This window comes from Chrysemys picta, chromosome 3 (assembly GCF_011386835.1).
Source record: "Chrysemys picta bellii isolate R12L10 chromosome 3, ASM1138683v2, whole genome shotgun sequence".
NCBI lineage: Eukaryota > Metazoa > Chordata > Testudines > Emydidae > Chrysemys > Chrysemys picta.
The window spans coordinates 20184545-20197338 of NC_088793.1; the positions used below are offsets into that span (position 1 = coordinate 20184545).

The following is a 12794-nucleotide window of genomic DNA, read 5'->3' on the forward strand; positions in this document are numbered from 1 at the left end:
CCTTAGTTAGGAGCTCTAGGCACTACTATAATACAAAGAACCACAACCACTTTACATACCCAAGTTCCCACATAACACCGTTCCAGGCACAAGCCAACCAGATAATGAAATGAATGGATCAGGGTGTTTGTTAGATAAGAAAAGGGAATCCAATTATCTTTCCCCTATTGAAAATCTGTATTTCAGATTATTTTTCATGCCATATCCATGCAAATTCTTGCAAACAACCCCCCCCCCCAAAATCAGTTGTTCACTCAGACTTATTATTGTGGTACTGCTTGTACCCAAAGCTCACAATGACGGGCCAGATCCCCAGCTAGCTTAACTCGGCATAGCTTCATTTGCCTCAGTGGAGTGACACTGATAGATACCAGCTGAGGACCTGGCCAACTGAGTGCAAACAAAGCAGACTGAATGGCAACATTGCACCACAGGGGCTGTGGGGGATTCCAATGGATGGCACGGCTGAAATGCTAGCTAGCAGCCCAAATTAGATCATAATGCAGACATCTGAGATTTAAGTGAATGAGTGTTAAAGAGAGGAAAGCAAGCACAACACTGGAAATTTTAGGAAAGATTGAGGCCTTGGGTAAAATTTTAGCACCTAGGAGCTCCTCAGTCACTTTTAAAAATAGGACTCCTAAGCCACTTAAGTGCTTTTAAAAATCTCATCTACACACAAACTTGCACTGTGTTAAATTAAGGTTTGTTTTTACACCAATTTAGTTAAGCCCTGGGTAGATTTTGCTTTAAGAATGGATTTTGTCAATTTAGCTTAATCAGGCAAAAAAATGGAGGGTTTTACACTGATTTAACTAAAGAGATTTAAAAAACACACTTTTCATTAAAATGGTGTAACTTTGTGTGCGGACAAGGTCTGAGAGACAGATAGTTCAGGAGAGAGGATTGGCATTGCCCCAGTGAGTACCAGATCATGAAATATACAGGACCAAATCCCAGTCTGACGGAAGCTATTGACAATCTGACCATTGATTTCACTGTGTGGTCAGGATTTGGACTGCATACTTTTAAATGCCTTCTTTTGTTAGGGTATGTCTTCACTACCCGCCGTATCGGCGGGTAGCAATCGATTTATCCAGGATCAATATATCGCGTCTCATTAAGACGCGATATATCGATCCCCGAACGCGCTCACTGTCGACTCCAGAACTCCACCAGAGCGAGCGGCGGTAGCACAGTCGACGGGGGAGCCGCGGCCATCGATCCCGCGCCGTCTGGACCCCAGGTAATTCGATCCAAGATACTTCGACTTCAGCTACGCTATTTGCGTAGCTGAAGTTGCGTGTCTTCGATCGATCCACCCCCCCCAGTGTAGACCAGCCCTTAGTTACAGAAAAGGTGCAGCAATTGTCATTCTAATCACTAGCAGTTGAGGTGGTAGGAGTATTACTCAGCCGACTTAGTTTTGAATGGGACTCACTTTTCCCCCCTTCCAGTGGTTTCAATTTAGCTAAACTCACGCAGGGCTTGGGAGCCTGATGGGTTCTCCCATTTCTCATGTTCTTTGAATTACCTTCATACACGTCTCCATTCATAAGACCCCTTATAAAACTCCATCTTAAAATCCACAGGGGAAAGACATTCTGTCTCCTGATAGAAAATGGCTTCATTAAGAAAGATTAATGATTTTTATCCCTATGATCCTTTAAAGCAGAAGGGGGGGCAGTAAGTGGGGCAGTAATTAAGTTTTATGTTCAGCTAGATGACTTAGGTGGTATTTACATACTTCTGTGGAGCCCCTTAAAGCTCTAAAATTACCATAATGTTTGTCTGACACACATGAACCTGTCAGAGCATTTTGACTGAGACCACAGAGTGAGATAATTCATTGGCATCGTTAAGTCCCTGCTTAACAGAGCTATGAATTCCATTCCCAACCTGATTAATTTTCACTTACAAGGCGACTTCGGCAAACTGTGTCTCAGAAACTCTCCCAGCCTCTCTCCACTCCTCTTTCTGTTCCCTCCTCTCATATGGACCTGCTTTTTGTCCCTTTCCATAATCTCACCACTGTACCTCCCATGCCGACACTTTCTTCTCTGCAGCTTCTACCATTCAGACTAACTTTCTCACTATCTCAGTGATTCTCCATCTATTTTCAAATCTCAGCTGAAAATAATATATTTCCTCCCTAGCCAACACCCCTTCATCTCCCCATCTCCCATATTTATAACAGGCACAGCAATGGCTGCTCCAGTTTAGGTTACATAGCAGGTTCCATTCTAAACCCCAATATTTTTGGTTGTTCAGATACTTCGGAAGTTTTCACCTTTCTGGCTGACATTTGCCAGGCTTTGTCTCTGCTTGAAGTTTGATGATTTATTTTAAAGTTTAAACCAAGACATTTCAGCCATTTTTGAGGGCAAAGTGAACAAAGAGCATACTTGTGATCTTTTCAATATAGAGATCTACAGATGAAAAATCTGGGAGCTGAATGGAAATAGGATGCATTAAGATGAGGTGCCTAGGAGAGTTTGGGGATAGCAAGTTATTTAACTAAGGCATGAAAACTCTGTGTTTAGGTCACCCAGCATATTCTTTTCACTATGTTGAAAATGCACACATTAGTCAGTAGCCATGTTCTATACAATCCAGGTGGGATTTTCAAAAGCACTCAGCATTGACCTAACTACTCCCATTGAAACCAATGGGAAACTACCAATGATTTCAGTGGGACTAAGTTAAATTAACATGGAGCACTTTTGAAAACCCCACCTTCTATGTGCAACCAGTACCCACACAGCTTTCCCTAGGCACAGTGCAGAGAGTGAGGCAGCTAACCACTAAGCTAAGCTAACTATGAACGTAGGTGGTCTTTACATGCCAACAAATGTTCATTATTCCTTTGCCTTGTTATACACTAATCTCCAGTATGTACCACTTACTGCATATTTTTCACATAAATGACTTCCTGGTTCTCTTTGTCTGGCATACAGAGTAGTACACAGCACTAGAGCATGCTACATACTGGTGTATCAAAGGACATAGGAGAAATTAACCATGCAATTGCAAGATTGTACTGGAATGCTAGGGGCTAAGTTAAGGTTGAGTGTGAAAACTTTTTGAATATCTAACTGTGCAACTTCAACATTAAGTAGAGCTGGTCAAAAAAGGGAGAAATTATTTCATGAAAATATTCAAAATTTTAAATTATTTTTATGTTGTGTGGTTTAAAATGGGCATTTTGGCAAAAAAAATGCTGAAAATTTTATCAAAATCATTATTCACATTTTCTGTCTAAAACCTGGGCTTTGCTAAATAAAAAATGTTTATAATTATTGCAATCTTTTTAATAAAATTATCAATAAAAGTAATGGAGCATTTAATAAAAAAGGGAGAAATGCAAATCATGCCACAAAAACCCATTCTTGATTTTAAAAGTTTTTGCATTAAACATGTAGACCCGCTCTTACATTAACTTTTCTTTAACTGGAATTTATCTTTGAACTCTATAATATATCTTGGATGCATTCTATATGATGGATGTGATCTTAACAAAAATTTTGTCTTTCCACATGTACCACTGAAAATCTTTCCCCTGCTATCCTCATCTACATTTTCCCTACACTAGACAAAAAGTTTATAAGTGTGTCAAAAGTGGTGCTGACTTTTCAAATCAGTCAGTGGGTGATCAACTGACACAACTGACATGTCATGGGACTTTCTTACCAGGGAGGCAATTTGTTTATTGTTTATTAATCTACTGAGCGTCAATTTCCTTTGCAAAGTCACAGATGGCAACAAATTATGTTGAACAAAGAAAGCTTTCTGTTTATTCTCTCCTGCTACTTCCTACTTGATTCGCTCCCAGTCACTGTGAGCTGAGAATAACAAATCACTGCTGAGGAGGTGGAAAGGTGCAACAACAAAATGAGAAAAATACCCTTGAACAGTCTGGACATGTATAGAATTCACATGCAGAATTAACCATGACTCTGACATAATCATAGTCTGGTGGGCCCCTCAGCTAGTATAAAATAAAGTCACATTGTATTATAAAAATCACACTAACTGGGGAGGAGACGGAATCCTTGTCTGGCGCAGACGGGGAGGAAAGACTCCTTAATTGTCTTGTGCCATTTTATAACGGGGTTCCAGCGGTAAATCAAGCCTCAGGGCTGACAGTCAGAGCCCACAAGGGAAGTCATGGCAGTTTAAATCCATTCCATTCTCTGCTCCATGATTGAGTTGAGAAGCCAGGAGATTTAGGGGAGATAAGAAGGAAAGAAAGCCAGGTGAATTTAAGCAAAACAAACACCAATCTGACCGCTGTGATTTATGCCTCTGATTAATCTCGCTCCAATGACCCAGCTCTTAATGTGAGAGCTGCTGCAAGATCAAAATCGGGTCTTTCCATGGGTACTGAGAAGCTACACACTTGATAAACTTCATTGTGTTCTCTAATGGGGGAGGAGGAGGAAGGGGTTCTTTATTAAATGAAATCAAAGTTTAAAAAAAAAAACTCAATTGGGTCACTGCAAGAAGGTGTTTTAAAAACCCACCCTCTACACATACATACTTTTTTATCTCTTTGTGATATTCACCAAGAATTACTTGCCTTGAGCATCATTCATTTTACATACACCACCACTGAGTTTAACACCTCATGGCAAACCTATTCCTGTTTTAATTCCATTGCAGTCAATGGAGCTAATACACCCCGGGTGACATCCTGACCCCACTGAAGTCAATGGTAAAACTCCCATTGACTTCAATGGGGCTAGGATTTCACCCCAGGGCTGCTCTATTTATAACATCCATCATCAGAGATGCACAAGGATGACTCTAGTCTAGAACAATGGTTTTCAAACTTTTTTTCAGGCAACCAGTTCAAGAAAATTGTTAATGCCCGCGACCCAACGGAGCTGAGGATGAGGGGTTTGGGGTGTGGGAGAAGGCTCAGGGCTGGGACAGAGGGTTGGGGTGTGGGGGTGAGGGCTGTGGGGTGGGGCTAGGAATGAGGGGTTCAGGATGTGGGAGGGGGCTCAGGACTGGGGCAGGGGATTGGGCTCCGGGATGGGGTCAGGGCTCTGGGCTGGGGGTGGGGATGAGGGATTTTGGCTGCAGGAGGGGGCTCTGGGTTGGGGGGGCTCAGGGCTGGGGCAGGGGATTGGGCTCCGGGATGGGGTCAGGGCTCTGGGCTGGGGGTGGGGATGAGGGATTTTGGCTGCAGGAGGTGGCTCTGGGTTGGGGGGGCTCAGGGCTGGGGCAGGGGATTGGGCTCCAGGATGGGGTTAGGGCTCTGGGCTGGGGGTGGGGATGAGGGATTTTGGCTGCAGGAGGGGGCTCTGGGTTGGGGGGGGCTCAGGGCTGGGGCAGGGGGTTGGGCCGCGGGCTTACCTTGGGCTGCTCCCAGTCAGCGGCGCAGCAGGGGTGCTAAAGCAGGGTTCCTCCCTGTCCTGGCACTGCGACTGTGCTGCGCCCCAGAAGCAGCCAGCAGCAGGTCCGGCTCCTAGGCGGAGGCGTGCAGGATGCTCCACGCGGTTCTCGCCCGCAGGCACCGCCCCCACCCCAGGTCCCATTGGCCGGGAGTGCCGAGCTGGTGCTCAGGGCAGGGGCAGCGCGCAGAGCCCTGTGGCTCCCCTGCCTAGGAGCCAGACCTGCTGCTGGCCGCTTCCGGGGCACAGCACACTGTCAGAACAGGTAGGGACTAGCCTGCCTGAGCCGGGCAGCACTGCTGACTGGACTTTTAACAGCCCGGTCGGCGGTGCTGACCCAAGCCACCACAACCCAGTGTCTTATATTCCGCGACCCAGTACGGGGTCACAACCCGCAGTTTGAAAACCACTGCTCTAAAACATGCATCACTCCTGCCAAGTGTGAAACAACAGGGAAGGCCCACACTAAATGATGTTTCAAGTAGTATGGCATTGAGACACAGCAATCAAAAGAGTTAGATGCATTCTTTAAATTAGAGATATGTGCATTCATCATGAAGACAGGCATAAATATTTAACAGGCGTATTACACAGTGCATCAGTATCTTAAAATATATACTAGGTGAAAGCCTGTGCTGTCGTACGGATGTAACTCGTAGTAAAGTGTAAAAAAGCTGAAAATGGCTGAGAACTTAAAAATTGCATGGTAACAGACCGAGAATCCCAGTGACAATTCAAACTTGTGATATTCTGAACAAAAAGTGCTCTCAGCTATGCTTGTAGCTGTTTCCATCACTTCACACTGATTCAGCCAACGTTCTAGGCTTCAGAGTGACAATCCTGGAATCTTATTCTATAGTTATACAGGGTTTATTGGGCCAAATTCAGTCCTGGTGTAAGTGGGTGTAACCCCACTGCACCAACACATTTTCCAGTCATCTACCTAGCTAGGCCACAGGATTTGCAATTAAAAGTAACAAATGACACAGCCTTTATTCTGTCTGCATTACCCATGATACAAAGCATGGAGTATCCAGGTTCCCTTTCTTAAATGGTCGGGAGAATCGATTATTTCATTTGGGTTATTCTTACAATTGGGTTTCATACTATTTTAAATATTGTTGATTTTTTTGTATGAATTTATACATTATTGTAAAATCATAACATGCTAATATTTTTTTAAAATTGTAATTCAAACAAAAGTTTCAGATTTAAAAGAATTTTTTTTAAAAATAATCCTGAACAATGCACATAAAGAAATAATGGTCATTACAAAGGACCTCCCAGATCTTAATGCAAATCAGTGAGGTTCATAGAGTCAGAGGATTTTGATAGGAGTTGTGTGGGAAAGTAGAACAAATTACAGATAGGAGCAAGAAAAGGAGGACTAATCAAGGAAGCGCTATCACCGTAGATTGGACATGAGGTGCCTGTCTGAGGCAATATCAAGCAACTGCTATAATCAGACCTCTGTATCATGCACCAACTCAACTTGCCATGTGACTGGTAGCCCATCATTATTATTACTTATTATTGTATAGCGATAGCAGCTGTAGACTGCTATCAGGAATCAGAGACCTATTGTGCTAGGCATTGTACACATAAAACAGAAAGTAGTTCCTGCTCCAAAGAGTTTACAATCTACGTAAATGTACAGATTGACTTACTTACCATCTAAGTAAACGGCAATGTTATGCTGTACTGGCCTAGAACATGTATGGGCATGCACCTTTCTGTCACATGCTGTCTAAACATACCAGGGTGAAATTAACATGGCCTGGGAGCAAGATTAAGATGGAATGAATCCCCAGGTATTAATTCAGATGTGAAGCACTCAAGAAGGAATACGTTTGGCAGGTTGTAGGGGAATGGATTGATAAACATCTACTATAAATACTGACTTACAAATACTGACTTATATTGACTTGGCATTAATTAAGGGTGAGGAACTCAATAACAATCTGTATTAAAGGTATCATCTTCAAAGGAAGAAGACATATTACTGACGAAAATATAAGTGAGAATATAATTTAGGAGTCATGGGATTACAGGAAGGGAGTGTTTAAAATGCACAGCAGTGACCCATGATGCTGTCAAACACTTTCCCATGGGAGTGATGGATGCCCCAGCGCTTGGAACTCTTACACCTCGACTGGACAACGTACTAATGCATGTATTCTGGGGAACAATCTTGCACCAGCTGGCGGGGTGGTCGAAATAGAAACTGGAGACACAAATGATCCATCACCTTGTGGTATGCAATCAGACTGCTTTGAAGAGCGATTTCAGTGAAGCTAAAGATTTCACGGATAAGGCAATTCAGAGACTAAATAGGCAGATATTCACCACTGCTTCTGCACAGAGGTAGTATCAAACATTTTTGCCACTTACAAATATTTAACATGTTATATACATTGTGGGGGAGCTATACTTACATTCCCAACACAATGCAGCCAGGGCACTGTACATGCGATAAATTGCATCAGTTCTGTGATTTTAGGCTGAGTTTGGAGATTATTGTAACTTCTTCAGAGCATATACTCATTGATCATGATATTAGCCTTTGTAAAGCAGCTAGCATCATGTGTTTTTAAGTGCTGCCTCACAGCTCCTTTTAAAACCCTGGAACATTAAAGCTCACTGAAGATTTCTGTATGTTCAGAGGCTGAAATAGAAACCCTTCACGGAAACAGCACATAAACCACTAACAAATTAACGCATTATACCAAGATGCAGATTGGTCCAGTGGTCACATGACTGGGACGGAGTAGCTCTGGGTTCTACTCCCAGCTCTACTGCTGACCCGCTGTGCAGCTTTGTGCAAGTCACTTCCCGTTTCTGTGCCTTTGTTTCCCTTGCTCCCTTTGGATTCTGTGTTTAGACTGTCCCAGCTTCAGGGACCGGCTCTTATTATGTGTTTGTACTGCACCTAGCATAATGGGATCCCGATCTCTGTTGAGGCCTCCAGGTACTAATGTAACATAAAAATAATAATTATAATAAACTTCTTGAGATGAAGATGATGGCAGCAGAGGAGCCTGATACAAGAGTCACAGCGCTCGGCTCGGTAGGAAATTTGGGTCACTTGAATTACATTTGTTTTCACTCCCCATTTCACTTTCTCTGAGGCTCATGGAAAAATGTTTGGGGAAAAACAGCTTCCATCCCCATCACCCTATGATCAACATTTGCCTCCTGGTTCAGAAGCTGTGCGGCTGCTGAAAAGCTTAGCTGATCTTCCCATCACCAGAAGAGTCAGATCACTGCCCTTGCTTCATATTATTAAAACCTTGCCAGTGAAGGGAAACAACATCTCAGAGAATTCTGTGGTTAAAATGCAAGGAATCCACTCCCTTTTGTATGACTGCCTCCCGCTCTGGTAGAACAGCAGCAGGATATGATGACAGAGAAAGTGTCATGTATCTCACGTAAAGGACAAAAGGAAATACCACCTCAGCAGCCTTCGTGATCCATGTCACTGATCATCCTTAGGAGAGGTGAAATAGACACAAACTAAACACAGAAGAAATGCCAAGTGTTCTTTCCCCAAAAGCTAACTAATGTTTCTAATGAGAGAAGCATGATTCATCTCGAGAGCACACGGTTTTCTTTTCAGGCAAATAATTCACAAGGCTGAATTTTGCCCCCCCGAGGTGCAGTTCCCCTTGGTTTCATGCATGCATGTCTGAGGGCAGAATTTAGCCTGCATTCTACTTGACAAATGTGTAGAAGCAAAAACGCAACACCTCTATAGTGCCTTTTATTTTCCTGATAACAAGGTTTTTATTCTCGGTCACCTTGTTAATAGGAGGATGTTGCAGATAACAACTTGGCATGAGGCATAATCTAGGTATACGATAACAAGCGATGTCACACATTGTAAACTCTCTTCCACACAAGCCTGGAGTTATGTTTAATGCTGTAAATTAATAACATCAGGAATGTTGATTCAGGAACATGGAGTTACCAAAAGATTTATAAATGTATCAAGAATCCCATATCATTTCAAGCTTCATCCTCTGACTCTTCTCGTTGTGTATTTTACTTTAAATCTATCTCACATATTTTGCAAGTCAAATTCACGCATTTTGGGCTTAGCCAATACTTTTATGGGGCTTTTTTAATTACACATATTTGTTTCTGATTGGGCCACACAAACTTACAGCAGTTATATTGCTCCTTCTGTGCTAGTGTAAAGACTAATGTGTGCCTATGCATAAACATCGATATTTTATATAACACACACAATGGACCAGAACTGCAAACTTTGGATCCAGACCTGAACTTTCCCATAATCTGGGAGTGTTCAGCTCCAGGACTTTGGTTTTGGCTCCAGTCTAATACACAGACATACAAACACATACACTCACATGGCTAGGATTGTTTTCGCATGCTATAGTAGGGGAGGGAAGGTTATATTTTAATGAACTCATTTTATTCAAAGGCCTGAGTCAGCTTTGAGGTGCAGTTGTGCTAAGAGCTATAGAGACAAATACAATGATACAGTCTCTGCCTCCAGGAGCTTACAATTTACCTTGTAAATATTTATTACTGGAGGTATCTGAATGAATGAAGTGAGGACACAGCAATTTTTTAATGAAGGCAAAGCCCTTACATAGCTGTGCTTGTGGCCCCCTTCTGCCTCCATAGACTCACAACTCACAGCCCCTTTTCCCACAAAATCCCATCACTATTTACTTTCATCTGAAATCTCCCAAACTAATCTGAAAATGGTTCTGAACAAAAATGGGCCATTGATCAATTCACCTGAGATTGCTGAAGGAGGCTGAAGTTCTTTCCCGCCACTAACAGAATCTGGAAACAGATACTTGGCCACAAACCATGGCAGATGTCCCTGATGGGGGAACTTCCATTATGGGAAGCATTGGTGCATAGTGGCCACACTCCATCACTTACAGTGTGGAGAATATTGTAATAACTGAGCCTATGAATTTATCCTAACCATGACCTCCACTGTGAGAAGTTCATAAAATGTCACAATAACCTATAACCATAAATGTGGGGATGGGAAAAAATGCGAAAGGGAGACAATGACCAAATTAGTCCAAACAAAGAACCACCTGATATAACTCAAGGACTGTGTTAAGATCATTCTCTGGTAAACAAGAGGACTGTGGAACTGGAAGTCAATTGACCAATATTGGTGAATCAGAAATCAAACCTAACTGGTGAACAATATAATGAGATATGGGCTCTTACACCCATCGTTCCTTTTGGGGTACTTAAAAGAGAAGACTTTGTGGGGAAGAATAAAACTAACAACCACTGCTGGCTGGGAGACAGATGGACAGGAAAGAGCAAGCTTCACAATCATGATCATCACCCCTACCATCTTCTGGAAAGCCAGGGTCCACTGTTGTACCACTACACCTTTGTTGTCCTAATTCTGAGAGATGTCGTGCCCAGACTGAACCAGATGATATCACCACCTCCATCAACGTTGGCTAAATTCTGAACACCATCTGGGATAAGAAACTTTGTCTCCACTTCTCCTCTCCTCCCCTGGGTATGTTTTTCCTTCCCCAGCTTATTTCTTCCCTTTCCTAACCCTCTCCTTAAATTTTACCTTCTGTCTACTAAGAGTCTGGATTAGCGGGCCAAGACTGTCTCTTTTACAACACTGCTGTAAGCCTGTGGCCAGAAAGAGGAAAGCAATGCCCTAACCAGCCCAATGCTGGTATAAGTTTGCCAGAGTGGCTGATAAGACTGTGTGCTGGGCCTGTGTTTCTCCAGTTGCCAGTAAGAGTCAGAACCAGAGACAGAAGCTGCATCTTCTATCTTTGCTCTTCTTTTCTCTCCCCTTTTGTGTGTTTGTCTTGTTATCTAGGAACAACTACAGCAACAATAACAGCTTCAGCCCATCTCAGCTAACTTCTCTTTTCTGCCCCCAAATGGACAGTTATTACCATCTTTAATCCCATCTAAAAGACCACCAGCCAGGGTTATTTTCCTTTTAAAAAACTCTCTACCGCTAAAGGGAAAGAGAATAAGGGATATTATTAAAATGAAAACTTTGCTTAATATTTACATTTCAAATGCTTTAACTGTATTTCTTTCTTCCTGTACCTATAATTGAAGGTTTAAAAGATGTTTAATGATCTGTTTGCCATAGAACGAAGCAGGCCGAGACTTTAAAACCCTGAACCATAGTGACTGTTTACTGTGGTATCGTGACAGATCATGTTGCTACCTAGAACTCTCTGGGCCCACTTATTCCATCTTCTAAGACAACACAACAGGAGTCAGAAAGGACCAGCAAAACCCAGAAAGAGTCTCGGGCTGAAAGGCACCCTGAGGGCATGAAGGTCTTGGAGACTGGCCAGAACCTGCACTGACATGGCAGCCCTCTAAGGAAACTTGTGGACCTATGGTGGGTTTTAAAGTTGCTCCTCCTTTACCAGTGCTAGGTCTGTGTAACAGGTGCTCCTCTGTGCCTGAAGTAGTAACAGTTCATGGAGGTCCCTTGTTCAGTCGCTGGTGTGGCGGCTGTCACATATGTAGAGGGCAGCAGTAACACTGGATGCTCTTCACATAGGCCACTAATCCCTCAGGTGAGCACTGCATTAGTGGTTCAAGGAGGAATAAGTAATACCACCCTCTACACCAGCTGTCCAGAATCTAGTCCAGAAATCTGCAAAACTGTCACGAGAAGAGTGACCTAGAACTTGGCAGCTACATTTCAATGGTGGACATAAAATTAAGGAACAGTTATGGCCAAAGGTTCAGAAATAAGTGTGACTGATGGCTGGTATCTTGGTCAACACTCAGGTTTGAACTACAGAACCAGGAGTCATTACAGCTTGATCTAAAGAGCCAGACTCCCTAGCAGGAGATTGTAACTGACTCACATCCTATGTAGATTGAGCAGAAGGAGCCACATAACATGAATTCACCAGTGGGTTACATAGATACCTATATTGTCGAAGCAAAATATGGGCATAGGAAACCCATCACTCAAGACTAGAGCTGGGCAAATTTTTTTGGGGGGGGCGAATACTTTATTTGCTGAAAAATGCAATTTCGATTTACCGAAACTGTTCCCAAATTCAGGAAGAATTCAGCTAATAGTTTTGTCTGGAAAAAATTGGGGAGGAGGGGAAATCCCCAAAAGTTGAAATCAACAGAGGGTCCTGTGGCACCTTTGAGACTAACAGAAGTACTGGGAGCATAAGCTTTCGTGGGTAAGAACCTCACTTCTTCAGATGCAAGTACAGTTGAATGTTTCAATTCAACATTTTCTAAATGAAACATTTTGACTTTTTGTGAAGTTTATCTAGATTTAACACAAAAAAAGATAAAAAAAACACTCAAAAATTAAACAAAACATTCTATTTTGGAGGAAATTAAATGTTTAACTCAATCAATCAGAAATGA

General features: G+C 42.6%; 1 protein-coding gene across 1 annotated transcript in view; it reads right to left on the minus strand.

The window, feature by feature from the left end:
- LOC101942026 (protein eva-1 homolog C) overlaps positions 1-12794 on the minus strand; it is a 293295-nt gene that overhangs the window by 176230 nt on the left and 104271 nt on the right. The gene's annotated exons all lie outside the window — the stretch shown is intronic.